Source organism: Vidua macroura, chromosome 1, assembly GCF_024509145.1.
Source record: "Vidua macroura isolate BioBank_ID:100142 chromosome 1, ASM2450914v1, whole genome shotgun sequence".
NCBI classification, from domain to species: Eukaryota; Metazoa; Chordata; class Aves; order Passeriformes; family Viduidae; genus Vidua; species Vidua macroura.
This window is the reverse complement of record NC_071571.1, coordinates 44,811,535-44,838,747: the sequence shown is the minus strand read 5'-3', so window position 1 is coordinate 44,838,747 and position 27,213 is coordinate 44,811,535.

Below are 27,213 nucleotides of genomic sequence, written 5' to 3'. Positions count from 1 at the left end.
GTGAGGAAAGCAGTTCTACCTTTTGTCATGTTACTGTTTGGTTCTTTATACATCAGAATTTGAATTTAGAAAGTGAAGAAGAGCTGAAGGCAGCTGAGTAAGGTGTCAGAGAGACAGTGTGTAATGTGAGACAGATAAAAATGTAAATTAGTAATCCAAATATAAATGAGGGGTTTTGTCTCAGGAAGTGTTCATGAAGGAGGGTGAGGGCAGATGCCAAAACTTAGGCAGAGTTTGTAAATATGGCAGCAGAAGATGGTAACCCAGTATAGAATATCAGGCACAGGGTAGCAATGATGATCAAGAGATATGAACATGTGAAGACTGAACTGATTTAAGTTGAAATTTTTCTGTGAATTGCGATAGAAAAGACAGAAGGATATATTTTGCAGTTTCATTTGATGTCTCTTTTAAAAGATAATTGATGTCTCATAAAATCATGTTCTGTGACTGTGAAGAAACTTATGTAGGAGAGTTTCTTAAGAAGAGATATAGAAATGATCCAAAAGGTTACATAGTGAAGAAGTTAGCTTTATGGCCAGGAAATTAGTAATGACAAAAATGAGCCATCGAAAAGGTGATGATTCCTTTAAACTTCTTGACTTGGACACTAATGTCTGACAAGCTACAGGCTTCACTCCCTCCACTTTCAAGCCAGCAGAATTGTCTAAGCCCCAGTCCTCTGTCAGTCATTCATCAGCGCAACATAAAACTTTGGCAGAGTCCAGTCCTGTGCTGTCCAGCTGATGCTGTGGATCAGCCCTGTGGCAATATCATTTTGAAAGAGCCCTTAGATTTGATGGATGGGAGGCTAGAAGCTCCCATCCAAGCTAGAAGGGACCTGAGGCTGGGAGGATGCCTTGACTTTGTAATAGTACACTACACTTGAGTTTAGGGGAGACCCTCAGGAGATACTGTCACAAGCATATAATGAATTTCCTTCATGATGTCCCTTGCTGCTTTTTCTCTGATCAGGATGTCAGCTTCCCTGTAAGATCACAGCACTGTCACCTAGAGTAATAATGCCTTGAGTTATCTTCTGCTTAAAATTATTTGGTTGTTCATTTATCTACTCCTTTTCAGAGTTGCCCTGATTGTTTTGTATTTGTTTTAAATTCCTGTCTTTAAACAGGAATTAATAATTTTGGTTTCTATGATGCTCAGGTCATTCATTTAGGAAAATCATTTGCTCTCCTCCTTAGCTGACTTTTTTTGTTAATATGAATAATTCATTTAGTCTTAGAATCTACTATCTGGAGGATGCCATTAAACTGAAAGTTTATTCTCTTAGATAGTAATGATCTAATTGGCCTTTTAATGTTGTATTATAGATAGTGTAAGTGATTATTCCATTTGATTAGCAGAGCAGGGATCTGCTCTGTTACCAGAGGGACCACTTTTATTTTTCCTAAGGGGTCACGGAGGGGCAAAACAGGCAGAACAAAGTGTCAAGGAAAACTTAAAAGAAATAGATAACATGAAGATGGAACTCTCCTGTCTGAATTAAATCAATTTCTAAGTAAGATTTTTTTTTAATACAGTGTCAATTAAAACCAATGACTCAGTGCTTGCCTTGATGTTCAGTAGAGTATGGTAATTCAACTGTAACTTGGATGGTAACAGCAAGAGAGGAGACAATGGGATGGGAAAACACAGCAATATTTTGCAGCTTTGGCACAAAAAGGCTAGCAAACAAGGAGTTGAGCTTCTTTTGGAACCAGAAGTTAGAGGAGTTGCTGAAAAATTTATCAAATTATACCACATGTGAAAAGTAGAAGAAAAAGCCCAATGGGAAAGTGATATAAGGGAGTGAAAAGAGCCTATTTTTAAAGTTGCTGTTCATCTTATAAATAAGACCCCACCACAGATTATAGCCTGTTCTTTGCTCTTGCTTTGTGTAATACCTTATATCAGCAAGTGTTTTACAGCTCAGTCAAGAAGAAAGAATCCTAGAATTACCTTATGGGATTACAGGCTGTGAGCAGTTTGAGTGCAGGTAGACTCCAAGTCAACAAATTGGGAAAATTCTTTATAAAAGTTACAGGCAAGTGATAAGATAAAAGGCTGTATTTTTAAAGCTATATTGAACACATTTGATAGGAACAAGTCAAGTACTAAGAAGTCTATGTACTTTTTTTTCCCCCTGAATTTCTCCTGTACAGATTTTACAGTCTACTATAAATAGTTGTATTATCATTACTGGGAACTCTAGGGAAGGTTTTGGACATATAAACTTAAAACCTGCCTTCTGGGGGTGCCTGGGGCTGTGAAATTCTACTACATGTATCACATCACAATAGTGAAAGGTAGAGCAGTTCTGTGGCTGTTTAGAGAAGCCTGAGCTGATAAATATTAATACATTTAGTTGAAATGTATTGTCATTCAAGCAAGTCTAATATTGTTCAAGCTGGTGTTTTTTGATGAGGCAGATGTAGAATACATATCTTCAACACCTCTAAATGTTACTACAGCTCTGTAACAACAAATAGATATAGGAGCGCATCCATTGATTTTACTAAGAGCTAAATCATGCCTTGCAGCAAGACTGCTGAATTTAGCGCAGCCTGAGAGCGAAGAGGCAATAAAAAACACCTTGCTTTTGGAAGAGCAGGAAAAACTTATTTGTAGCCAACAAGATTATAATTGAAAGAGTAAGAAACAGAGTTGCGGCTTCAGCATTTTTAGAGAGACAAGATGTTAAGCTCTCTGTCACAGTGCCGTCATTATGGAATGCAAATCAAAATTAAATGCCCTTATGGCAGGAGAGTGTGCCCTGACAAACAGCTAGGCTAGAATTCAGTTTTCAATGAGGTATTGCCAAGGGAAAAAATAATAGAAATGCTATTTCATGTAGGAATTTAGCCAGTATACTTGGGTTACCAGCCTCAAGACTTAAGAAAATAACCTTAGGCTGGTGAAAGATGGCCTAAAAATGTGCTAATACGGTTAACCATAGCAGTGTTAAATGCAATATGACCTGCAAAGGAAATTTTTAGCTGTGAAAGACATCAAGTGGTATAACTTTCTCCAGATGAAAATTTTAAAATCTTATGAAAATAAGTTGGGCTTTGCTGTGCTGGCAATCTCTCTTCCTAGCCCAGGAAGCCACAAATGTCCTAGGCTGCATGGAGATGAGTGAAGATCAGCACGTCAAGGGAGGTGATTCTGCCTCTCTACTCCATTTTTGTGAGACCCCACATGCAACACAAAATCCTTGTCTGGGGAAACCAGCAAAGGAAGAATGCAGACCTGTTAGAATGAGTAGAGAGGAGAGTGATGGAGTTCCTCAGGAAACTTCACCACCTCTGCTATGAAGATAGGAAGGACAGAGAATGTGTAACAATCTGATGAGAGAGAGGTGACTCTGCCAGAATTAATGTGCAACTAAGATAATATGATGAAAAAATAGAGATATAATGTTGCAGTGTGCAGCTACGCAAACAGAGCAAAAGGGCTTTGTGAATTTGAGATGGGAGTTTTTGTTTCCTAAACCTAAAGCTGGAGTTTCTATTCTGTATTTTTACGTGTATTCATCTTTCCACCTGGAGTTATTCCCATTGGATTTTACCTATAATGTATTCACACTGGGCATTGTTCTATTGGTTTCACCTTATCTCTTATTTTTGCCCTATAAAACCTGTGTCTGGACCCCTGATCATTGTCACTTGTACGTGCGGCGATCGGGCAAATACAACCTACTTTGGACTGCACAACAAGTGTCCAATCTCTTGAGTCTCTTTATCCTGGTCTTGATCGTGCTCTCTAAACAGATCTGTCTGTATCAAATGAACCCACAAAGGTGTTTGTTGCCTCTCTCCGGCTGCTCCCGGAAGCGCCTGGCCAGCACCCCGGGAAAGAGTAGCCAGGCGAAAAAAAGGAAGTCGGAGAGAGAAAAGAACAAAGCAACAATATAATTTAAAAAGAAATGTTAGGTAGAGAGAGAGAGAGAGAGAAATAGGAAAGCGGTCTCAGAGAGAGATCAAGAGAGCAGAAGGTAATCAGGTAAAGAACTGGATGATCCTTAAGGCCCCTGCCAAGCGAAACCATTCCATGATTCTAGATGATGAGTGGATGTGTATTTTAACTCGATATGACCATAATTATTATTATCATTATCATTGTTTTATTTATTCACTACCTCTACTATTTCAACTTCTTTGTCTTCTTCTTCTTCTTCCTAGACTTATTAAGACTATTACTTACTACAACTATTACAATTTTTTTCTAATTCTTCTAATTCTTCTAATTCTAATGCCTCTAATTCTTCTTCTAATTCTTCTTCTTCTACTACTACTACTTATTTCCTACTGTTACTTTTATTTCTTCTTCTTTACTATTACTACTTCTTAATCTTCTTCTAATTATTATTCTTATCCTAGTCTTTTTTGTTTTTCTTTGGTGGTTTTTTTTGAGTTTTTGGGGTTTTTTATAGTTTTTTTTGGTGGTTTTTTTTTTTTTTTTTTTTTTTGGTTTTTTTTTTTTTTGTTTCTTCCTACTACTCTATCTTAAAGGCAATATTCATTTGTTTTTGAAGAGTTGGGTGCGCCAGAGTCGTGCAGTGTGCTGTGGGGTCCAGGCAGCAATACCTCCTGTCCGTTGCCATTCTTCATGGCTAAAATGCCAGAGGATCAGCACGCAGTCCTTTCCGAGTTAGAGGAAATAGCCTTAGATTCCAGCAGGGGAGGTTCCGATAAAAGATCAGAAACCCTTTTTCCCTGCCTGAGTGATCAGGCATTGGAAGACGTTGACCTGGGATGTGTCGGAGTCACTACGTCTGGGAGCGTTCCGGAGTTGTCTGGATGGGGCACTTGGGGACATGCTTTAGGGCTGATGCTGGTGGAGCCAGGCTGCCAGTGGGAGCGGATGACTTCCAAGGTGTCTTCCTAGCAGGATGATTGTCTGTGATTCACCACTGAGCCACCTGGCCCCAAGTGCCGCCCATGGCTGCTGGTTTGGGGCCAGCCCCGTGGGCAAAACTTGGTCTTGGGGAGATGCGCTTGGGATGCTCCGAAGCAGCCGGGCATTGCTGAGGCTGCAGGGACACGTTGAGGGAAAGGCAGCCCGTGTGGCTCCCTCAGGACTCTGGGAAGGCTGCGGGCCTGCCACCATCTGCGGGGCCAGTCCCGGTGCCAGCAGCGGGCACTAATCCTCGGGCTGCGGTGCCAGGCAGGGGCAGCGGAAGAGGCTGCGCAGCGCCCGCAGTGCCCGCCTGAAGTGGCAGGGACGTTTCATGCGGGGGCCCAGCTGCCGGATGAGGGCCAGGGCTTGCACACGGCGAGAGGAGGCTTGAGGGCACCGCTCAAATTCCTGGGGCTCAGCCCAAGCCTCCTGAGGGAAGGGCACTGGGAGCCTGTCTCCTGCAAAAGCAGGCGGTATTGGCTGTCTGGGTTCTTCACACAGCTCGAGGACGCTCAGGTCATCCCATTCATCCTCCTCCTGTAGCAGGGGCTTGACCCCGAAGCTGCGGGTGGCCACACTTTCCCAGTTGTCCTGCTCGAGCTCTTTGTCACTGTCATCTTCCCAGCTTGACTGCACGGAGGGTCGGTTCCCATTCCCTTTGGGCACCTCCTGGCCGATGGAGTCTTCGTCTTGGGAAAGCTCTTGGCAAATGAACTCTTCCCAGTCTGACACTTCTTGGTAACTATCGACTTCTTGGTGGGACAGCTCTTGCTTGCTGTATTCTTCCCAGTCCGAGAGTGCTAGGGAGCTAACGACATCTACGGGGGAAAGCCCTGGCTCCAAGCATTCTTCCCAATCAGAAAATGGTTTGTAGCTCCTGGCTTCTCCGAGGGACAGCTCTTGCTTGTTGTATTCATCCCAATCAAAGAGCTCATGATTGCTGCTGGCTTCTACTTGGGACAGCTCTTCCTCACTGAAAACTTCCCCTTGGGACATGTCCTTGTAGCTAGAAGCATCTCCTTGGAGCAGCTCTGTGATTTCCTCATCATTGCACACGGAAAGCTTCAGCTCCCCAGCCAATATTCCCTCCTTAGCCTCTTGCTCTGCCTGGGCCGACGCACTCCCTGCCTCCTCCAGCAGTTCACTGAGAGCCCGGGCTGGAAGAGGGCTGGGGACTGGGCTGTTGGGGGAGCCAGGACTGTGTGGGGGAGAGATGGGGACCAATTCCCTTTCTCCTGGAGCTGCTGCTTCAACTTCTGCAGCCACGCTTTGCTCCAGTTCCCTCTGTTCCTCTGGCTGCCAGCCAGATTCTTGCATCTCAAGAAAGGCCTGGCGCACGCTCCCACAGCTCTCCTGCTGGGCTACCTCGAACTGAGCCTGGCTGCAGCCTGGGCTGGAAGCAGGGGAAGAGATCGGGACCAATTCCCTTTCTCCTGGAGCTTCTGGTTCTTCTTCTGCAGCCATGCTTTGCTCCAGCTCCCCCTGTTCCTCTGGCTGCTGGCCATCTTCCTCCATGTCAAGGAAGGCCAGGCTCACAGTCTCACAGCTCTCCTGCTGGGCTAAGTCTACCTGAGCCTGGCTGCAGCCTGGGCTGGAAGCAGGGGCAGAGATCGGGACCAATTCCCTTTCTCCTGGAGCTGCTGCTTCAAGTTGTGCAGCCATGCTTTGCTCCAGCTCCCTCTCTTCCTCTGGCTGCTGGCCAGATTCCTGCACCTCGAGGAAAGCCTGGCTCATGCTCTCCCAGCTCTCCTGCTGGGCTGAGTCTAACTGAGCCTGGCTGCAGCCTGGGCTGGAAGCAGGGGCAGAGATCGGGACCAATTCCCTTTCTCCTGGAGCTTCTGGTTCTTCTTCTGTAGCCATGCTTTGCTCCAGCTCCCCCTGTTCTTCTGGCTGCTGGCCAGATTCCTGCATCTCAAGGAAGGCCAGGCTCAGACTCTCCCAGCTCTCCTGCTGGACTGAGGCCAACTGAGCCTGGCTGCAGCCTGAGCTGGAAGGACGGGAAGAGATCGGGACCAATTCCCTTTCTCCTGGAGCTTCTGGTTCTTCTTCTGCAGGCATGCTTTGCTCCAGCTCCCTCTCTTCCTCTGGCTGCTGGCCAGATTCCTGCACCTCGAGGAAAGCCTGGCTCATGCTCTCCCAGCTCTCCTGCTGGGCTGAGTCTAACTGAGCCTGGCTGCAGCCTGGGCTGGAAGCAGGGGCAGAGATCGGGACCAATTCCCTTTCTCCTGGAGCTTCTGGTTCTTCTTCTGTAGCCATGCTTTGCTCCAGCTCCCCCTGTTCTTCTGGCTGCTGGCCAGATTCCTGCATCTCAAGGAAGGCCAGGCTCAGACTCTCCCAGCTCTCCTGCTGGACTGAGGCCAACTGAGCCTGGCTGCAGCCTGAGCTGGAAGGACGGGAAGAGATCGGGACCAATTCCCTTTCTCCTGGAGCTTCTGGTTCTTCTTCTGCAGGCATGCTTTGCTCCAGCTCCCTCTCTTCCTCTGGCTGCTGGCCAGATTCCTGCATCTCAAGGAAGGCCAGGCTCAGACTCTCCCAGCTCTCCTGCTGGACTGAGGCCAACTGAGCCTGGCTGCAGCCTGAGCTGGAAGGACGGGAAGAGATCGGGACCAATTCCCTTTCTCCTGGAGCTTCTGGTTCTTCTTCTGCAGGCATGCTTTGCTCCAGCTCCCTCTCTTCCTCTGGCTGCTGGCCAGATTCCTGCACCTCGAGGAAAGCCTGGCTCATGCTCTCCCAGCTCTCCTGCTGGACTGAGGCCAACTGAGCCTGGCTGCAGCCTGAGCTGGAAGGACGGGAAGAGATTGGGACCAATTCCCTTTCTCCTGGAGCTTCTGGTTCTTCTTCTGCAGGCATGCTTTGCTCCAGCTCCCCCTGTTCCTCTGGCTGCTGGCCATCTTCCTCCATGTCAAGGAAGGCCAGGCTCACAGTCTCCCAGCTCTTCTGCTGGGCTAAGTCTACCTGAGTCTGGCTGCAGCCTGGGCTAGAAGTAGGGGCAGAGATCGGGACCAATTCCCTTTCTCCTGGAGCTTCTGATTCTTCTTCCGTAGCCATGCTTTGCTCCAGCTCCCTCACTTCCTCTGTCTGCTGGCCAGACTCCTGCACCTCGAGGAAAGCCTCGTCCGTGGTCTCAGAGTTTCTGTGCTGGGCCAAGTCCAGCAGAGCCTGGCTGCCGTCTGGGGGGCTCTGTGTAGCAAAGACTGACCTGTCTGTCTCTGCTGTTGGAATCTCCTGGCTGAGCACAAGAGAACCTGGTTCCTTTTCCACCTCGGGAACCAGCAGCCTGGTGAGCTCCTCCTCCTCAGCAGTACCAGGCAGGGCAGCAGCAGCTGCCGGCTCCGTGTCCGAGGGGCTCCTCGGAGCCGGAGAGGCGCTGGGCAGCTGACGGGCTGCCTCTCCCAGTACCGGGGTGCCCACACTGCTGGGAGAGCTTGGCTCCACCTGAGCACCAGTCTGGGCATCCTCGTCCTTCTCTGGGCGGAAGGTTTTATCCCAGATCTTGTCACTGATGCCTTCTGCCCACTGGGACAGGCCCTGGCTGCTGCCACAGTCTTCCTCTTGGGACAGCTTTTGTTTGCTCATGTCTTTTTCCCCTTGGGGCAACTCTGGGAATGGTAGTTCTTCCCACAGGCCAAGCTCTTGGCCATTAACAGCTCCCCATCGGGAAAGCTCTTGATCCACCTCGTGTTGCCACTCTGGGTCCATGCTGACAAAGGGCCCCTCCTCCTCCTCAGTCTCCAACAGGGGTAGGACTGAGCCGCCCCCTGCCGCCAGCCACTGCCCGCTGAGGGCCTGGTTTTCAGCCAGCTGGGCAAGGGGCTGGGTGCCTGGGAGTTGGGCTTCACCTTATCCTCCTGCGTCTGGGACGTCGTCTAGCGCAGAGAGATCCCAGGAGCTGCTTTGTTCTGACACAGCGGCTCTCACGGGACTGGGCACGCCACGGCTCTGCGCCCCTTATACAGCCCTCTGGCAGGGCGTGGCTCTGCCATGTCACAAGGGCCTCTGGGCACCACTATGGCCTGCGTCACCGAGGGCCCTGATCCAAGGCGCCTGTGTCACCAAGGGCCACACCCGGAACCCCTTCAGCAGCCAAAGCCACTGGAAGTGTCATGGAGCAGCCCCTGGATTTTGGGCTTCCAGCCCCTTGTTATGATCCGGTTATTAAAATGATCAGAAATGTCTCTGCCCAAATTAAGGTGCAAGCGGCATCAGATGCCCGAGCCAATAGTACAGGTTTTAATGAAGAGTAAATGAGAGAGAAAGACAGAGAGAGAGAGAGAGAAAGAGAAAAAGAGTGACAGAGACAGATGAAGTAGAAAACCTCAGTGCTCTGTGGATCCCAGTGGCGTCCCGTTGATGCTGTCCATGAGGCCTTCTCGGTGGCTAGGGTCCCCCGAAAACCTAGAGTTGAGTGGATTGATATACGTTTGGGCCAGGTGGGAACACCCAGGTACCTCCCATGGCAGGGGCCAAGTTTGACAGAGTTTCTTGCAGCAGACTCTGGATCTGTTGCAGCACTTTGCATTATGTGCAAAGAAATGTGAGGTCGAGAGATGGAAAGAAATAGGAAAGCGGTCTCAGAGAGAGATCAAGAGAGCAGAAGGTAATCAAGTAAAGAACTGGATGATCCTTAAGGCCCCTGCCAAGCGAAACCATTCCATGATTCTAGATGATGAGTGGATGTGTATTTTAACTCGATATGACCATAATTATTATTATCATTATCATTGTTTTATTTATTCACTACCTCTACTATTTCAACTTCTTTGTCTTCTTCTTCTTCTTCCTAGACTTATTAAGACTATTACTTACTACAACTATTACAATTTTTTCTAATTCTTCTAATTCTTCTAATTCTAATGCCTCTAATTCTTCTTCTAATTCTTCTTCTTCTACTACTGCTACTTATTTCCTACTGTTACTTTTATTTCTTCTTCTTTACTATTACTACTTCTTAATCTTCTTCTAATTATTATTCTTATCCTAGTCTTTTTTGTTTTTCTTTGGTGGTTTTTTTTTGAGTTTTTGGGGTTTTTTATAGTTTTTTTTGGTGGTTTTTTTTTTTTTTTTTTTTTTGGTTTTTTTTTTTTTTTTTTTGTTTCTTCCTACTACTCTATCTTAAAGGCAATATTCATTTGTTTTTGAAGAGTTGGGTGCGCCAGAGTCGTGCAGTGTGCTGTGGGGTCCAGGCAGCAATACCTCCTGTCCGTTGCCATTCTTCATGGCTAAAATGCCAGAGGATCAGCACGCAGTCCTTTCCGAGTTAGAGGAAATAGCCTTAGATTCCAGCAGGGGAGGTTCCGATAAAAGATCAGAAACCCTTTTTCCCTGCCTGAGTGATCAGGCATTGGAAGACGTTGACCTGGGATGTGTCGGAGTCACTACGTCTGGGAGCGTTCCGGAGTTGTCTGGATGGGGCACTTGGGGACATGCTTTAGGGCTGATGCTGGTGGAGCCAGGCTGCCAGTGGGAGCGGATGACTTCCAAGGTGTCTTCCTAGCAGGATGATTGTCTGTGATTCACCACTGAGCCACCTGGCCCCAAGTGCCGCCCATGGCTGCTGGTTTGGGGCCAGCCCCGTGGGCAAAACTTGGTCTTGGGGAGATGCGCTTGGGATGCTCCGAAGCAGCCGGGCATTGCTGAGGCTGCAGGGACACGTTGAGGGAAAGGCAGCCCGTGTGGCTCCCTCAGGACTCTGGGAAGGCTGCGGGCCTGCCACCATCTGCGGGGCCAGTCCCGGTGCCAGCAGCGGGCACTAATCCTCGGGCTGCGGTGCCAGGCAGGGGCAGCGGAAGAGGCTGCGCAGCGCCCGCAGTGCCCGCCTGAAGTGGCAGGGACGTTTCATGCGGGGGCCCAGCTGCCGGATGAGGGCCAGGGCTTGCACACGGCGAGAGGAGGCTTGAGGGCACCGCTCAAATTCCTGGGGCTCAGCCCAAGCCTCCTGAGGGAAGGGCACTGGGAGCCTGTCTCCTGCAAAAGCAGGCGGTATTGGCTGTCTGGGTTCTTCACACAGCTCGAGGACGCTCAGGTCATCCCATTCATCCTCCTCCTGTAGCAGGGGCTTGACCCCGAAGCTGCGGGTGGCCACACTTTCCCAGTTGTCCTGCTCGAGCTCTTTGTCACTGTCATCTTCCCAGCTTGACTGCACGGAGGGTCGGTTCCCATTCCCTTTGGGCACCTCCTGGCCGATGGAGTCTTCGTCTTGGGAAAGCTCTTGGCAAATGAACTCTTCCCAGTCTGACACTTCTTGGTAACTATCGACTTCTTGGTGGGACAGCTCTTGCTTGCTGTATTCTTCCCAGTCCGAGAGTGCTAGGGAGCTAACGACATCTACGGGGGAAAGCCCTGGCTCCAAGCATTCTTCCCAATCAGAAAATGGTTTGTAGCTCCTGGCTTCTCCGAGGGACAGCTCTTGCTTGTTGTATTCATCCCAATCAAAGAGCTCATGATTGCTGCTGGCTTCTACTTGGGACAGCTCTTCCTCACTGAAAACTTCCCCTTGGGACATGTCCTTGTAGCTAGAAGCATCTCCTTGGAGCAGCTCTGTGATTTCCTCATCATTGCACACGGAAAGCTTCAGCTCCCCAGCCAATATTCCCTCCTTAGCCTCTTGCTCTGCCTGGGCCGACGCACTCTCTGCCTCCTCCAGCAGTTCACTGAGAGCCTGGGCTGGAAGAGGGCTGGGGACTGGGCTGTTGGGGGAGCCAGGACTGTGTGGGGGAGAGATGGGGACCAATTCCCTTTCTCCTGGAGCTGCTGCTTCAACTTCTGCAGCCACGCTTTGCTCCAGTTCCCTCTGTTCCTCTGGCTGCCAGCCAGATTCTTGCATCTCAAGAAAGGCCTGGCGCACGCTCCCACAGCTCTCCTGCTGGGCTACCTCGAACTGAGCCTGGCTGCAGCCTGGGCTGGAAGCAGGGGAAGAGATCAGGACCAATTCCCTTTCTCCTGGAGCTTCTGGTTCTTCTTCTGCAGCCATGCTTTGCTCCAGCTCCCCCTGTTCCTCTGGCTGCTGGCCATCTTCCTCCATGTCAAGGAAGGCCAGGCTCACAGTCTCACAGCTCTCCTGCTGGGCTAAGTCTACCTGAGCCTGGCTGCAGCCTGGGCTGGAAGCAGGGGCAGAGATCGGGACCAATTCCCTTTCTCCTGGAGCTGCTGCTTCAAGTTGTGCAGCCATGCTTTGCTCCAGCTCCCTCTCTTCCTCTGGCTGCTGGCCAGATTCCTGCACCTCGAGGAAAGCCTGGCTCATGCTCTCCCAGCTCTCCTGCTGGGCTGAGTCTAACTGAGCCTGGCTGCAGCCTGGGCTGGAAGCAGGGGCAGAGATCGGGACCAATTCCCTTTCTCCTGGAGCTTCTGGTTCTTCTTCTGTAGCCATGCTTTGCTCCAGCTCCCCCTGTTCTTCTGGCTGCTGGCCAGATTCCTGCATCTCAAGGAAGGCCAGGCTCAGACTCTCCCAGCTCTCCTGCTGGACTGAGGCCAACTGAGCCTGGCTGCAGCCTGAGCTGGAAGGACGGGAAGAGATCGGGACCAATTCCCTTTCTCCTGGAGCTTCTGGTTCTTCTTCTGCAGGCATGCTTTGCTCCAGCTCCCTCTCTTCCTCTGGCTGCTGGCCAGATTCCTGCACCTCGAGGAAAGCCTGGCTCATGCTCTCCCAGCTCTCCTGCTGGGCTGAGTCTAACTGAGCCTGGCTGCAGCCTGGGCTGGAAGCAGGGGCAGAGATCGGGACCAATTCCCTTTCTCCTGGAGCTTCTGGTTCTTCTTCTGTAGCCATGCTTTGCTCCAGCTCCCTCTCTTCCTCTGGCTGCTGGCCAGATTCCTGCACCTCGAGGAAAGCCTGGCTCATGCTCTCCCAGCTCTCCTGCTGGGCTGAGTCTAACTGAGCCTGGCTGCAGCCTGGGCTGGAAGCAGGGGCAGAGATCGGGACCAATTCCCTTTCTCCTGGAGCTTCTGGTTCTTCTTCTGTAGCCATGCTTCGCTCCAGCTCCCCCTGTTCTTCTGGCAGCTGGCCAGATTCCTGCATCTCAAGGAAGGCCAGGCTCAGACTCTCCCAGCTCTCCTGCTGGACTGAGGCCAACTGAGCCTGGCTGCAGCCTGAGCTGGAAGGACGGGAAGAGATCGGGACCAATTCCCTTTCTCCTGGAGCTTCTGGTTCTTCTTCTGCAGCCATGCTTTGCTCCAGCTCCCCCTGTTCCTCTGGCTGCTGGCCATCTTCCTCCATGTCAAGGAAGGCCAGGCTCACAGTCTCCCAGCTCTTCTGCTGGGCTAAGTCTACCTGAGTCTGGCTGCAGCCTGGGCTAGAAGTAGGGGCAGAGATCGGGACCAATTCCCTTTCTCCTGGAGCTTCTGATTCTTCTTCCGTAGCCATGCTTTGCTCCAGCTCCCTCACTTCCTCTGTCTGCTGGCCAGACTCCTGCACCTCGAGGAAAGCCTCGTCCGTGGTCTCAGAGTTTCTGTGCTGGGCCAAGTCCAGCAGAGCCTGGCTGCCGTCTGGGGGGCTCTGTGTAGCAAAGACTGACCTGTCTGTCTCTGCTGTTGGAATCTCCTGGCTGAGCACAAGAGAACCTGGTTCCTTTTCCACCTCGGGAACCAGCAGCCTGGTGAGCTCCTCCTCCTCAGCAGTACCAGGCAGGGCAGCAGCAGCTGCCGGCTCCGTGTCCGAGGGGCTCCTCGGAGCCGGAGAGGCGCTGGGCAGCTGACGGGCTGCCTCTCCCAGTACCGGGGTGCCCACACTGCTGGGAGAGCTTGGCTCCACCTGAGCACCAGTCTGGGCATCCTCGTCCTTCTCTGGGCGGAAGGTTTTATCCCAGATCTTGTCACTGATGCCTTCTGCCCACTGGGACAGGCCCTGGCTGCTGCCACAGTCTTCCTCTTGGGACAGCTTTTGTTTGCTCATGTCTTTTTCCCCTTGGGGCAACTCTGGGAATGGTAGTTCTTCCCACAGGCCAAGCTCTTGGCCATTAACAGCTCCCCATCGGGAAAGCTCTTGATCCACCTCGTGTTGCCACTCTGGGTCCATGCTGACAAAGGGCCCCTCCTCCTCCTCAGTCTCCAACAGGGGTAGGACTGAGCCGCCCCCTGCCGCCAGCCACTGCCCGCTGAGGGCCTGGTTTTCAGCCAGCTGGGCAAGGGGCTGGGTGCCTGGGAGTTGGGCTTCACCTTATCCTCCTGCGTCTGGGACGTCGTCTAGCGCAGAGAGATCCCAGGAGCTGCTTTGTTCTGACACAGCGGCTCTCACGGGACTGGGCACGCCACGGCTCTGCGCCCCTTATACAGCCCTCTGGCAGGGCGTGGCTCTGCCATGTCACAAGGGCCTCTGGGCACCACTATGGCCTGCGTCACCGAGGGCCCTGATCCAAGGCGCCTGTGTCACCAAGGGCCACACCCGGAACCCCTTCAGCAGCCAAAGCCACTGGAAGTGTCATGGAGCAGCCCCTGGATTTTGGGCTTCCAGCCCCTTGTTATGATCCGGTTATTAAAATGATCAGAAATGTCTCTGCCCAAATTAAGGTGCAAGCGGCATCAGATGCCCGAGCCAATAGTACAGGTTTTAATGAAGAGTAAATGAGAGAGAAAGACAGAGAGAGAGAGAGAGAAAGAGAAAAAGAGTGACAGAGACAGATGAAGTAGAAAACCTCAGTGCTCTGTGGATCCCAGTGGCGTCCCGTTGATGCTGTCCATGAGGCCTTCTCGGTGGCTAGGGTCCCCCGAAAACCTAGAGTTGAGTGGATTGATATACGTTTGGGCCAGGTGGGAACACCCAGGTACCTCCCATGGCAGGGGCCAAGTTGGACAGAGTTTCTTGCAGCAGACTCTGGATCTGTTGCAGCACTTTGCATTATGTGCAAAGAAATGTGAGGTCGAGAGATGGAAAGAAATAGGAAAGCGGTCTCAGAGAGAGATCAAGAGAGCAGAAGGTAATCAAGTAAAGAACTGGATGATCCTTAAGGCCCCTGCCAAGCGAAACCATTCCATGATTCTAGATGATGAGTGGATGTGTATTTTAACTCGATATGACCATAATTATTATTATCATTATCATTGTTTTATTTATTCACTACCTCTACTATTTCAACTTCTTTGTCTTCTTCTTCTTCTTCCTAGACTTATTAAGACTATTACTTACTACAACTATTACAATTTTTTCTAATTCTTCTAATTCTTCTAATTCTAATGCCTCTAATTCTTCTTCTAATTCTTCTTCTTCTACTACTGCTACTTATTTCCTACTGTTACTTTTATTTCTTCTTCTTTACTATTACTACTTCTTAATCTTCTTCTAATTATTATTCTTATCCTAGTCTTTTTTGTTTTTCTTTGGTGGTTTTTTTTGAGTTTTTGGGGTTTTTTATAGGTTTTTTTGGTGGTTTTTTTTTTTTTTTTTTTTTTGGGTTTTTTTTTTTTTTTTTTGTTTCTTCCTACTACTCTATCTTAAAGGCAATATTCATTTGTTTTTGAAGAGTTGGGTGCGCCAGAGTCGTGCAGTGTGCTGTGGGGTCCAGGCAGCAATACCTCCTGTCCGTTGCCATTCTTCATGGCTAAAATGCCAGAGGATCAGCACGCAGTCCTTTCCGAGTTAGAGGAAATAGCCTTAGATTCCAGCAGGGGAGGTTCCGATAAAAGATCAGAAACCCTTTTTCCCTGCCTGAGTGATCAGGCATTGGAAGACGTTGACCTGGGATGTGTCGGAGTCACTACGTCTGGGAGCGTTCCGGAGTTGTCTGGATGGGGCACTTGGGGACATGCTTTAGGGCTGATGCTGGTGGAGCCAGGCTGCCAGTGGGAGCGGATGACTTCCAAGGTGTCTTCCTAGCAGGATGATTGTCTGTGATTCACCACTGAGCCACCTGGCCCCAAGTGCCGCCCATGGCTGCTGGTTTGGGGCCAGCCCCGTGGGCAAAACTTGGTCTTGGGGAGATGCGCTTGGGATGCTCCGAAGCAGCCGGGCATTGCTGAGGCTGCAGGGACACGTTGAGGGAAAGGCAGCCCGTGTGGCTCCCTCAGGACTCTGGGAAGGCTGCGGGCCTGCCACCATCTGCGGGGCCAGTCCCGGTGCCAGCAGCGGGCACTAATCCTCGGGCTGCGGTGCCAGGCAGGGGCAGCGGAAGAGGCTGCGCAGCGCCCGCAGTGCCCGCCTGAAGTGGCAGGGACGTTTCATGCGGGGGCCCAGCTGCCGGATGAGGGCCAGGGCTTGCACACGGCGAGAGGAGGCTTGAGGGCACCGCTCAAATTCCTGGGGCTCAGCCCAAGCCTCCTGAGGGAAGGGCACTGGGAGCCTGTCTCCTGCAAAAGCAGGCGGTATTGGCTGTCTGGGTTCTTCACACAGCTCGAGGACGCTCAGGTCATCCCATTCATCCTCCTCCTGTAGCAGGGGCTTGACCCCGAAGCTGCGGGTGGCCACACTTTCCCAGTTGTCCTGCTCGAGCTCTTTGTCACTGTCATCTTCCCAGCTTGACTGCACGGAGGGTCGGTTCCCATTCCCTTTGGGCACCTCCTGGCCGATGGAGTCTTCGTCTTGGGAAAGCTCTTGGCAAATGAACTCTTCCCAGTCTGACACTTCTTGGTAACTATCGACTTCTTGGTGGGACAGCTCTTGCTTGCTGTATTCTTCCCAGTCCGAGAGTGCTAGGGAGCTAACGACATCTACGGGGGAAAGCCCTGGCTCCAAGCATTCTTCCCAATCAGAAAATGGTTTGTAGCTCCTGGCTTCTCCGAGGGACAGCTCTTGCTTGTTGTATTCATCCCAATCAAAGAGCTCATGATTGCTGCTGGCTTCTACTTGGGACAGCTCTTCCTCACTGAAAACTTCCCCTTGGGACATGTCCTTGTAGCTAGAAGCATCTCCTTGGAGCAGCTCTGTGATTTCCTCATCATTGCACACGGAAAGCTTCAGCTCCCCAGCCAATATTCCCTCCTTAGCCTCTTGCTCTGCCTGGGCCGACGCACTCTCTGCCTCCTCCAGCAGTTCACTGAGAGCCTGGGCTGGAAGAGGGCTGGGGACTGGGCTGTTGGGGGAGCCAGGACTGTGTGGGGGAGAGATGGGGACCAATTCCCTTTCTCCTGGAGCTGCTGCTTCAACTTCTGCAGCCACGCTTTGCTCCAGTTCCCTCTGTTCCTCTGGCTGCCAGCCAGATTCTTGCATCTCAAGAAAGGCCTGGCGCACGCTCCCACAGCTCTCCTGCTGGGCTACCTCGAACTGAGCCTGGCTGCAGCCTGGGCTGGAAGCAGGGGAAGAGATCAGGACCAATTCCCTTTCTCCTGGAGCTTCTGGTTCTTCTTCTGCAGCCATGCTTTGCTCCAGCTCCCCCTGTTCCTCTGGCTGCTGGCCATCTTCCTCCATGTCAAGGAAGGCCAGGCTCACAGTCTCACAGCTCTCCTGCTGGGCTAAGTCTACCTGAGCCTGGCTGCAGCCTGGGCTGGAAGCAGGGGCAGAGATCGGGACCAATTCCCTTTCTCCTGGAGCTGCTGCTTCAAGTTGTGCAGCCATGCTTTGCTCCAGCTCCCTCTCTTCCTCTGGCTGCTGGCCAGATTCCTGCACCTCGAGGAAAGCCTGGCTCATGCTCTCCCAGCTCTCCTGCTGGGCTGAGTCTAACTGAGCCTGGCTGCAGCCTGGGCTGGAAGCAGGGGCAGAGATCGGGACCAATTCCCTTTCTCCTGGAGCTTCTGGTTCTTCTTCTGTAGCCATGCTTCGCTCCAGCTCCCCCTGTTCTTCTGGCTGCTGGCCAGATTCCTGCATCTCAAGGAAGGCCAGGCTCAGACTCTCCCAGCTCTCCTGCTGGACTGAGGCCAACTGAGCCTGGCTGCAGCCTGAGCTGGAAGGACGGGAAGAGATCGGGACCAATTCCCTTTCTCCTGGAGCTTCTGGTTCTTCTTCTGCAGGCATGCTTTGCTCCAGCTCCCTCTCTTCCTCTGGCTGCTGGCCAGATTCCTGCACCTCGAGGAAAGCCTGGCTCATGCTCTCCCAGCTCTCCTGCTGGGCTGAGTCTAACTGAGCCTGGCTGCAGCCTGGGCTGGAAGCAGGGGCAGAGATCGGGACCAATTCCCTTTCTCCTGGAGCTTCTGGTTCTTCTTCTGTAGCCATGCTTTGCTCCAGCTCCCTCTCTTCCTCTGGCTGCTGGCCAGATTCCTGCACCTCGAGGAAAGCCTGGCTCATGCTCTCCCAGCTCTCCTGCTGGGCTGAGTCTAACTGAGCCTGGCTGCAGCCTGGGTTGGAAGCAGGGGCAGAGATCGGGACCAATTCCCTTTCTCCTGGAGCTTCTGGTTCTTCTTCTGTAGCCATGCTTCGCTCCAGCTCCCCCTGTTCTTCTGGCAGCTGGCCAGATTCCTGCATCTCAAGGAAGGCCAGGCTCAGACTCTCCCAGCTCTCCTGCTGGACTGAGGCCAACTGAGCCTGGCTGCAGCCTGAGCTGGAAGGACGGGAAGAGATCGGGACCAATTCCCTTTCTCCTGGAGCTTCTGGTTCTTCTTCTGCAGCCATGCTTTGCTCCAGCTCCCCCTGTTCCTCTGGCTGCTGGCCATCTTCCTCCATGTCAAGGAAGGCCAGGCTCACAGTCTCCCAGCTCTTCTGCTGGGCTAAGTCTACCTGAGTCTGGCTGCAGCCTGGGCTAGAAGTAGGGGCAGAGATCGGGACCAATTCCCTTTCTCCTGGAGCTTCTGATTCTTCTTCCGTAGCCATGCTTTGCTCCAGCTCCCTCACTTCCTCTGTCTGCTGGCCAGACTCCTGCACCTCGAGGAAAGCCTCGTCCGTGGTCTCAGAGTTTCTGTGCTGGGCCAAGTCCAGCAGAGCCTGGCTGCCGTCTGGGGGGCTCTGTGTAGCAAAGACTGACCTGTCTGTCTCTGCTGTTGGAATCTCCTGGCTGAGCACAAGAGAACCTGGTTCCTTTTCCACCTCGGGAACCAGCAGCCTGGTGAGCTCCTCCTCCTCAGCAGTACCAGGCAGGGCAGCAGCAGCTGCCGGCTCCGTGTCCGAGGGGCTCCTCGGAGCCGGAGAGGCGCTGGGCAGCTGACGGGCTGCCTCTCCCAGTACCGGGGTGCCCACACTGCTGGGAGAGCTTGGCTCCACCTGAGCACCAGTCTGGGCATCCTCGTCCTTCTCTGGGCGGAAGGTTTTATCCCAGATCTTGTCACTGATGCCTTCTGCCCACTGGGACAGGCCCTGGCTGCTGCCACAGTCTTCCTCTTGGGACAGCTTTTGTTTGCTCATGTCTTTTTCCCCTTGGGGCAACTCTGGGAATGGTAGTTCTTCCCACAGGCCAAGCTCTTGGCCATTAACAGCTCCCCATCGGGAAAGCTCTTGATCCACCTCGTGTTGCCACTCTGGGTCCATGCTGACAAAGGGCCCCTCCTCCTCCTCAGTCTCCAACAGGGGTAGGACTGAGCCGCCCCCTGCCGCCAGCCACTGCCCGCTGAGGGCCTGGTTTTCAGCCAGCTGGGCAAGGGGCTGGGTGCCTGGGAGTTGGGCTTCACCTTATCCTCCTGCGTCTGGGACGTCGTCTAGCGCAGAGAGATCCCAGGAGCTGCTTTGTTCTGACACAGCGGCTCTCACAGGACTGGGCACGCCACGGCTCTGCGCCCCTTATACAGCCCTCTGGCAGGGCGTGGCTCTGCCATGTCACAAGGGCCTCTGGGCACCACTATGGCCTGCGTCACCGAGGGCCCTGATCCAAGGCGCCTGTGTCACCAAGGGCCACACCCGGAACCCCTTCAGCAGCCAAAGCCACTGGAAGTGTCATGGAGCAGCCCCTGGATTTTGGGCTTCCAGCCCCTTGTTATGATCCGGTTATTAAAATGATCAGAAATGTCTCTGCCCAAATTAAGGTGCAAGCGGCATCAGATGCCCGAGCCAATAGTACAGGTTTTAATGAAGAGTAAATGAGAGAGAAAGACAGAGAGAGAGAGAGAGAAAGAGAAAAAGAGTGACAGAGACAGATGAAGTAGAAAACCTCAGTGCTCTGTGGATCCCAGTGGCGTCCCGTTGATGCTGTCCATGAGGCCTTCTCGGTGGCTAGGGTCCCCCGAAAACCTAGAGTTGAGTGGATTGATATACGTTTGGGCCAGGTGGGAACACCCAGGTACCTCCCATGGCAGGGGCCAAGTTGGACAGAGTTTCTTGCAGCAGACTCTGGATCTGTTGCAGCACTTTGCATTATGTGCAAAGAAATGTGAGGTCGAGAGATGGAAAGAAATAGGAAAGCGGTCTCAGAGAGAGATCAAGAGAGCAGAAGGTAATCAAGTAAAGAACTGGATGATCCTTAAGGCCCCTGCCAAGCGAAACCATTCCATGATTCTAGATGATGAGTGGATGTGTATTTTAACTCGATATGACCATAATTATTATTATCATTATCATTGTTTTATTTATTCACTACCTCTACTATTTCAACTTCTTTGTCTTCTTCTTCTTCTTCCTAGACTTATTAAGACTATTACTTACTACAACTATTACAATTTTTTCTAATTCTTCTAATTCTTCTAATTCTAATGCCTCTAATTCTTCTTCTAATTCTTCTTCTTCTACTACTGCTACTTATTTCCTACTGTTACTTTTATTTCTTCTTCTTTACTATTACTACTTCTTAATCTTCTTCTAATTATTATTCTTATCCTAGTCTTTTTTGTTTTTCTTTGGTGGTTTTTTTTGAGTTTTTGGGGTTTTTTATAGGTTTTTTTGGTGGTTTTTTTTTTTTTTTTTTTTTTGGGTTTTTTTTTTTTTTTTTTGTTTCTTCCTACTACTCTATCTTAAAGGCAATATTCATTTGTTTTTGAAGAGTTGGGTGCGCCAGAGTCGTGCAGTGTGCTGTGGGGTCCAGGCAGCAATACCTCCTGTCCGTTGCCATTCTTCATGGCTAAAATGCCAGAGGATCAGCACGCAGTCCTTTCCGAGTTAGAGGAAATAGCCTTAGATTCCAGCAGGGGAGGTTCCGATAAAAGATCAGAAACCCTTTTTCCCTGCCTGAGTGATCAGGCATTGGAAGACGTTGACCTGGGATGTGTCGGAGTCACTACGTCTGGGAGCGTTCCGGAGTTGTCTGGATGGGGCACTTGGGGACATGCTTTAGGGCTGATGCTGGTGGAGCCAGGCTGCCAGTGGGAGCGGATGACTTCCAAGGTGTCTTCCTAGCAGGATGATTGTCTGTGATTCACCACTGAGCCACCTGGCCCCAAGTGCCGCCCATGGCTGCTGGTTTGGGGCCAGCCCCGTGGGCAAAACTTGGTCTTGGGGAGATGCGCTTGGGATGCTCCGAAGCAGCCGGGCATTGCTGAGGCTGCAGGGACACGTTGAGGGAAAGGCAGCCCGTGTGGCTCCCTCAGGACTCTGGGAAGGCTGCGGGCCTGCCACCATCTGCGGGGCCAGTCCCGGTGCCAGCAGCGGGCACTAATCCTCGGGCTGCGGTGCCAGGCAGGGGCAGCGGAAGAGGCTGCGCAGCGCCCGCAGTGCCCGCCTGAAGTGGCAGGGACGTTTCATGCGGGGGCCCAGCTGCCGGATGAGGGCCAGGGCTTGCACACGGCGAGAGGAGGCTTGAGGGCACCGCTCAAATTCCTGGGGCTCAGCCCAAGCCTCCTGAGGGAAGGGCACTGGGAGCCTGTCTCCTGCAAAAGCAGGCGGTATTGGCTGTCTGGGTTCTTCACACAGCTCGAGGACGCTCAGGTCATCCCATTCATCCTCCTCCTGTAGCAGGGGCTTGACCCCGAAGCTGCGGGTGGCCACACTTTCCCAGTTGTCCTGCTCGAGCTCTTTGTCACTGTCATCTTCCCAGCTTGACTGCACGGAGGGTCGGTTCCCATTCCCTTTGGGCACCTCCTGGCCGATGGAGTCTTCGTCTTGGGAAAGCTCTTGGCAAATGAACTCTTCCCAGTCTGACACTTCTTGGTAACTATCGACTTCTTGGTGGGACAGCTCTTGCTTGCTGTATTCTTCCCAGTCCGAGAGTGCTAGGGAGCTAACGACATCTACGGGGGAAAGCCCTGGCTCCAAGCATTCTTCCCAATCAGAAAATGGTTTGTAGCTCCTGGCTTCTCCGAGGGACAGCTCTTGCTTGTTGTATTCATCCCAATCAAAGAGCTCATGATTGCTGCTGGCTTCTACTTGGGACAGCTCTTCCTCACTGAAAACTTCCCCTTGGGACATGTCCTTGTAGCTAGAAGCATCTCCTTGGAGCAGCTCTGTGATTTCCTCATCATTGCACACGGAAAGCTTCAGCTCCCCAGCCAATATTCCCTCCTTAGCCTCTTGCTCTGCCTGGGCCGACGCACTCTCTGCCTCCTCCAGCAGTTCACTGAGAGCCTGGGCTGGAAGAGGGCTGGGGACTGGGCTGTTGGGGGAGCCAGGACTGTGTGGGGGAGAGATGGGGACCAATTCCCTTTCTCCTGGAGCTGCTGCTTCAACTTCTGCAGCCACGCTTTGCTCCAGTTCCCTCTGTTCCTCTGGCTGCCAGCCAGATTCTTGCATCTCAAGAAAGGCCTGGCGCACGCTCCCACAGCTCTCCTGCTGGGCTACCTCGAACTGAGCCTGGCTGCAGCCTGGGCTGGAAGCAGGGGAAGAGATCAGGACCAATTCCCTTTCTCCTGGAGCTTCTGGTTCTTCTTCTGCAGCCATGCTTTGCTCCAGCTCCCCCTGTTCCTCTGGCTGCTGGCCATCTTCCTCCATGTCAAGGAAGGCCAGGCTCACAGTCTCACAGCTCTCCTGCTGGGCTAAGTCTACCTGAGCCTGGCTGCAGCCTGGGCTGGAAGCAGGGGCAGAGATCGGGACCAATTCCCTTTCTCCTGGAGCTGCTGCTTCAAGTTGTGCAGCCATGCTTTGCTCCAGCTCCCTCTCTTCCTCTGGCTGCTGGCCAGATTCCTGCACCTCGAGGAAAGCCTGGCTCATGCTCTCCCAGCTCTCCTGCTGGGCTGAGTCTAACTGAGCCTGGCTGCAGCCTGGGCTGGAAGCAGGGGCAGAGATCGGGACCAATTCCCTTTCTCCTGGAGCTTCTGGTTCTTCTTCTGTAGCCATGCTTCGCTCCAGCTCCCCCTGTTCTTCTGGCTGCTGGCCAGATTCCTGCATCTCAAGGAAGGCCAGGCTCAGACTCTCCCAGCTCTCCTGCTGGACTGAGGCCAACTGAGCCTGGCTGCAGCCTGAGCTGGAAGGACGGGAAGAGATCGGGACCAATTCCCTTTCTCCTGGAGCTTCTGGTTCTTCTTCTGCAGGCATGCTTTGCTCCAGCTCCCTCTCTTCCTCTGGCTGCTGGCCAGATTCCTGCACCTCGAGGAAAGCCTGGCTCATGCTCTCCCAGCTCTCCTGCTGGGCTGAGTCTAACTGAGCCTGGCTGCAGCCTGGGCTGGAAGCAGGGGCAGAGATCGGGACCAATTCCCTTTCTCCTGGAGCTTCTGGTTCTTCTTCTGTAGCCATGCTTTGCTCCAGCTCCCTCTCTTCCTCTGGCTGCTGGCCAGATTCCTGCACCTCGAGGAAAGCCTGGCTCATGCTCTCCCAGCTCTCCTGCTGGGCTGAGTCTAACTGAGCCTGGCTGCAGCCTGGGCTGGAAGCAGGGGCAGAGATCGGGACCAATTCCCTTTCTCCTGGAGCTTCTGGTTCTTCTTCTGTAGCCATGCTTCGCTCCAGCTCCCCCTGTTCTTCTGGCAGCTGGCCAGATTCCTGCATCTCAAGGAAGGCCAGGCTCAGACTCTCCCAGCTCTCCTGCTGGACTGAGGCCAACTGAGCCTGGCTGCAGCCTGAGCTGGAAGGACGGGAAGAGATCGGGACCAATTCCCTTTCTCCTGGAGCTTCTGGTTCTTCTTCTGCAGGCATGCTTTGCTCCAGCTCCCCCTGTTCCTCTGGCTGCTGGCCATCTTCCTCCATGTCAAGGAAGGCCAGGCTCACAGTCTCCCAGCTCTTCTGCTGGGCTAAGTCTACCTGAGTCTGGCTGCAGCCTGGGCTAGAAGTAGGGGCAGAGATCGGGACCAATTCCCTTTCTCCTGGAGCTTCTGATTCTTCTTCCGTAGCCATGCTTTGCTCCAGCTCCCTCACTTCCTCTGTCTGCTGGCCAGACTCCTGCACCTCGAGGAAAGCCTCGTCCGTGGTCTCAGAGTTTCTGTGCTGGGCCAAGTCCAGCAGAGCCTGGCTGCCGTCTGGGGGGCTCTGTGTAGCAAAGACTGACCTGTCTGTCTCTGCTGTTGGAATCTCCTGGCTGAGCACAAGAGAACCTGGTTCCTTTTCCACCTCGGGAACCAGCAGCCTGGTGAGCTCCTCCTCCTCAGCAGTACCAGGCAGGGCAGCAGCAGCTGCCGGCTCCATGTCCGAGGGGCTCCTCGGAGCCGGAGAGGCGCTGGGCAGCTGACGGGCTGCCTCTCCCAGTACCGGGGTGCCCACACTGCTGGGAGAGCTTGGCTCCACCTGAGCACCAGTCTGGGCATCCTCGTCCTTCTCTGGGCGGAAGGTTTTATCCCAGATCTTGTCACTGATGCCTTCTGCCCACTGGGACAGGCCCTGGCTGCTGCCACAGTCTTCCTCTTGGGACAGCTTTTGTTTGCTCATGTCTTTTTCCCCTTGGGGCAACTCTGGGAATGGTAGTTCTTCCCACAGGCCAAGCTCTTGGCCATTAACAGCTCCCCATCGGGAAAGCTCTTGATCCACCTCGTGTTGCCACTCTGGGTCCATGCTGACAAAGGGCCCCTCCTCCTCCTCAGTCTCCAACAGGGGTAGGACTGAGCCGCCCCCTGCCGCCAGCCACTGCCCGCTGAGGGCCTGGTTTTCAGCCAGCTGGGCAAGGGGCTGGGTGCCTGGGAGTTGGGCTTCACCTTATCCTCCTGCGTCTGGGACGTCGTCTAGCGCAGAGAGATCCCAGGAGCTGCTTTGTTCTGACACAGCGGCTCTCACAGGACTGGGCACGCCACGGCTCTGCGCCCCTTATACAGCCCTCTGGCAGGGCGTGGCTCTGCCATGTCACAAGGGCCTCTGGGCACCACTATGGCCTGCGTCACCGAGGGCCCTGATCCAAGGCGCCTGTGTCACCAAGGGCCACACCCGGAACCCCTTCAGCAGCCAAAGCCACTGGAAGTGTCATGGAGCAGCCCCTGGATTTTGGGCTTCCAGCCCCTTGTTATGATCCGGTTATTAAAATGATCAGAAATGTCTCTGCCCAAATTAAGGTGCAAGCGGCATCAGATGCCCGAGCCAATAGTACAGGTTTTAATGAAGAGTAAATGAGAGAGAAAGACAGAGAGAGAGAGAGAGAAAGAGAAAAAGAGTGACAGAGACAGATGAAGTAGAAAACCTCAGTGCTCTGTGGATCCCAGTGGCGTCCCGTTGATGCTGTCCATGAGGCCTTCTCGGTGGCTAGGGTCCCCCGAAAACCTAGAGTTGAGTGGATTGATATACGTTTGGGCCAGGTGGGAACACCCAGGTACCTCCCATGGCAGGGGCCAAGTTGGACAGAGTTTCTTGCAGCAGACTCTGGATCTGTTGCAGCACTTTGCATTATGTGCAAAGAAATGTGAGGTCGAGAGATGGAAAGAAATAGGAAAGCGGTCTCAGAGAGAGATCAAGAGAGCAGAAGGTAATCAAGTAAAGAACTGGATGATCCTTAAGGCCCCTGCCAAGCGAAACCATTCCATGATTCTAGATGATGAGTGGATGTGTATTTTAACTCGATATGACCATAATTATTATTATCATTATCATTGTTTTATTTATTCACTACCTCTACTATTTCAACTTCTTTGTCTTCTTCTTCTTCTTCCTAGACTTATTAAGACTATTACTTACTACAACTATTACAATTTTTTCTAATTCTTCTAATTCTTCTAATTCTAATGCCTCTAATTCTTCTTCTAATTCTTCTTCTTCTACTACTGCTACTTATTTCCTACTGTTACTTTTATTTCTTCTTCTTTACTATTACTACTTCTTAATCTTCTTCTAATTATTATTCTTATCCTAGTCTTTTTTGTTTTTCTTTGGTGGTTTTTTTTTGAGTTTTTGGGGTTTTTTATAGTTTTTTTTGGTGGTTTTTTTTTTTTTTTTTTTTTTTGGGTTTTTTTTTTTTTTTTTTTGTTTCTTCCTACTACTCTATCTTAAAGGCAATATTCATTTGTTTTTGAAGAGTTGGGTGCGCCAGAGTCGTGCAGTGTGCTGTGGGGTCCAGGCAGCAATACCTCCTGTCCGTTGCCATTCTTCATGGCTAAAATGCCAGAGGATCAGCACGCAGTCCTTTCCGAGTTAGAGGAAATAGCCTTAGATTCCAGCAGGGGAGGTTCCGATAAAAGATCAGAAACCCTTTTTCCCTGCCTGAGTGATCAGGCATTGGAAGACGTTGACCTGGGATGTGTCGGAGTCACTACGTCTGGGAGCGTTCCGGAGTTGTCTGGATGGGGCACTTGGGGACATGCTTTAGGGCTGATGCTGGTGGAGCCAGGCTGCCAGTGGGAGCGGATGACTTCCAAGGTGTCTTCCTAGCAGGATGATTGTCTGTGATTCACCACTGAGCCACCTGGCCCCAAGTGCCGCCCATGGCTGCTGGTTTGGGGCCAGCCCCGTGGGCAAAACTTGGTCTTGGGGAGATGCGCTTGGGATGCTCCGAAGCAGCCGGGCATTGCTGAGGCTGCAGGGACACGTTGAGGGAAAGGCAGCCCGTGTGGCTCCCTCAGGACTCTGGGAAGGCTGCGGGCCTGCCACCATCTGCGGGGCCAGTCCCGGTGCCAGCAGCGGGCACTAATCCTCGGGCTGCGGTGCCAGGCAGGGGCAGCGGAAGAGGCTGCGCAGCGCCCGCAGTGCCCGCCTGAAGTGGCAGGGACGTTTCATGCGGGGGCCCAGCTGCCGGATGAGGGCCAGGGCTTGCACACGGCGAGAGGAGGCTTGAGGGCACCGCTCAAATTCCTGGGGCTCAGCCCAAGCCTCCTGAGGGAAGGGCACTGGGAGCCTGTCTCCTGCAAAAGCAGGCGGTATTGGCTGTCTGGGTTCTTCACACAGCTCGAGGACGCTCAGGTCATCCCATTCATCCTCCTCCTGTAGCAGGGGCTTGACCCCGAAGCTGCGGGTGGCCACACTTTCCCAGTTGTCCTGCTCGAGCTCTTTGTCACTGTCATCTTCCCAGCTTGACTGCACGGAGGGTCGGTTCCCATTCCCTTTGGGCACCTCCTGGCCGATGGAGTCTTCGTCTTGGGAAAGCTCTTGGCAAATGAACTCTTCCCAGTCTGACACTTCTTGGTAACTATCGACTTCTTGGTGGGACAGCTCTTGCTTGCTGTATTCTTCCCAGTCCGAGAGTGCTAGGGAGCTAACGACATCTACGGGGGAAAGCCCTGGCTCCAAGCATTCTTCCCAATCAGAAAATGGTTTGTAGCTCCTGGCTT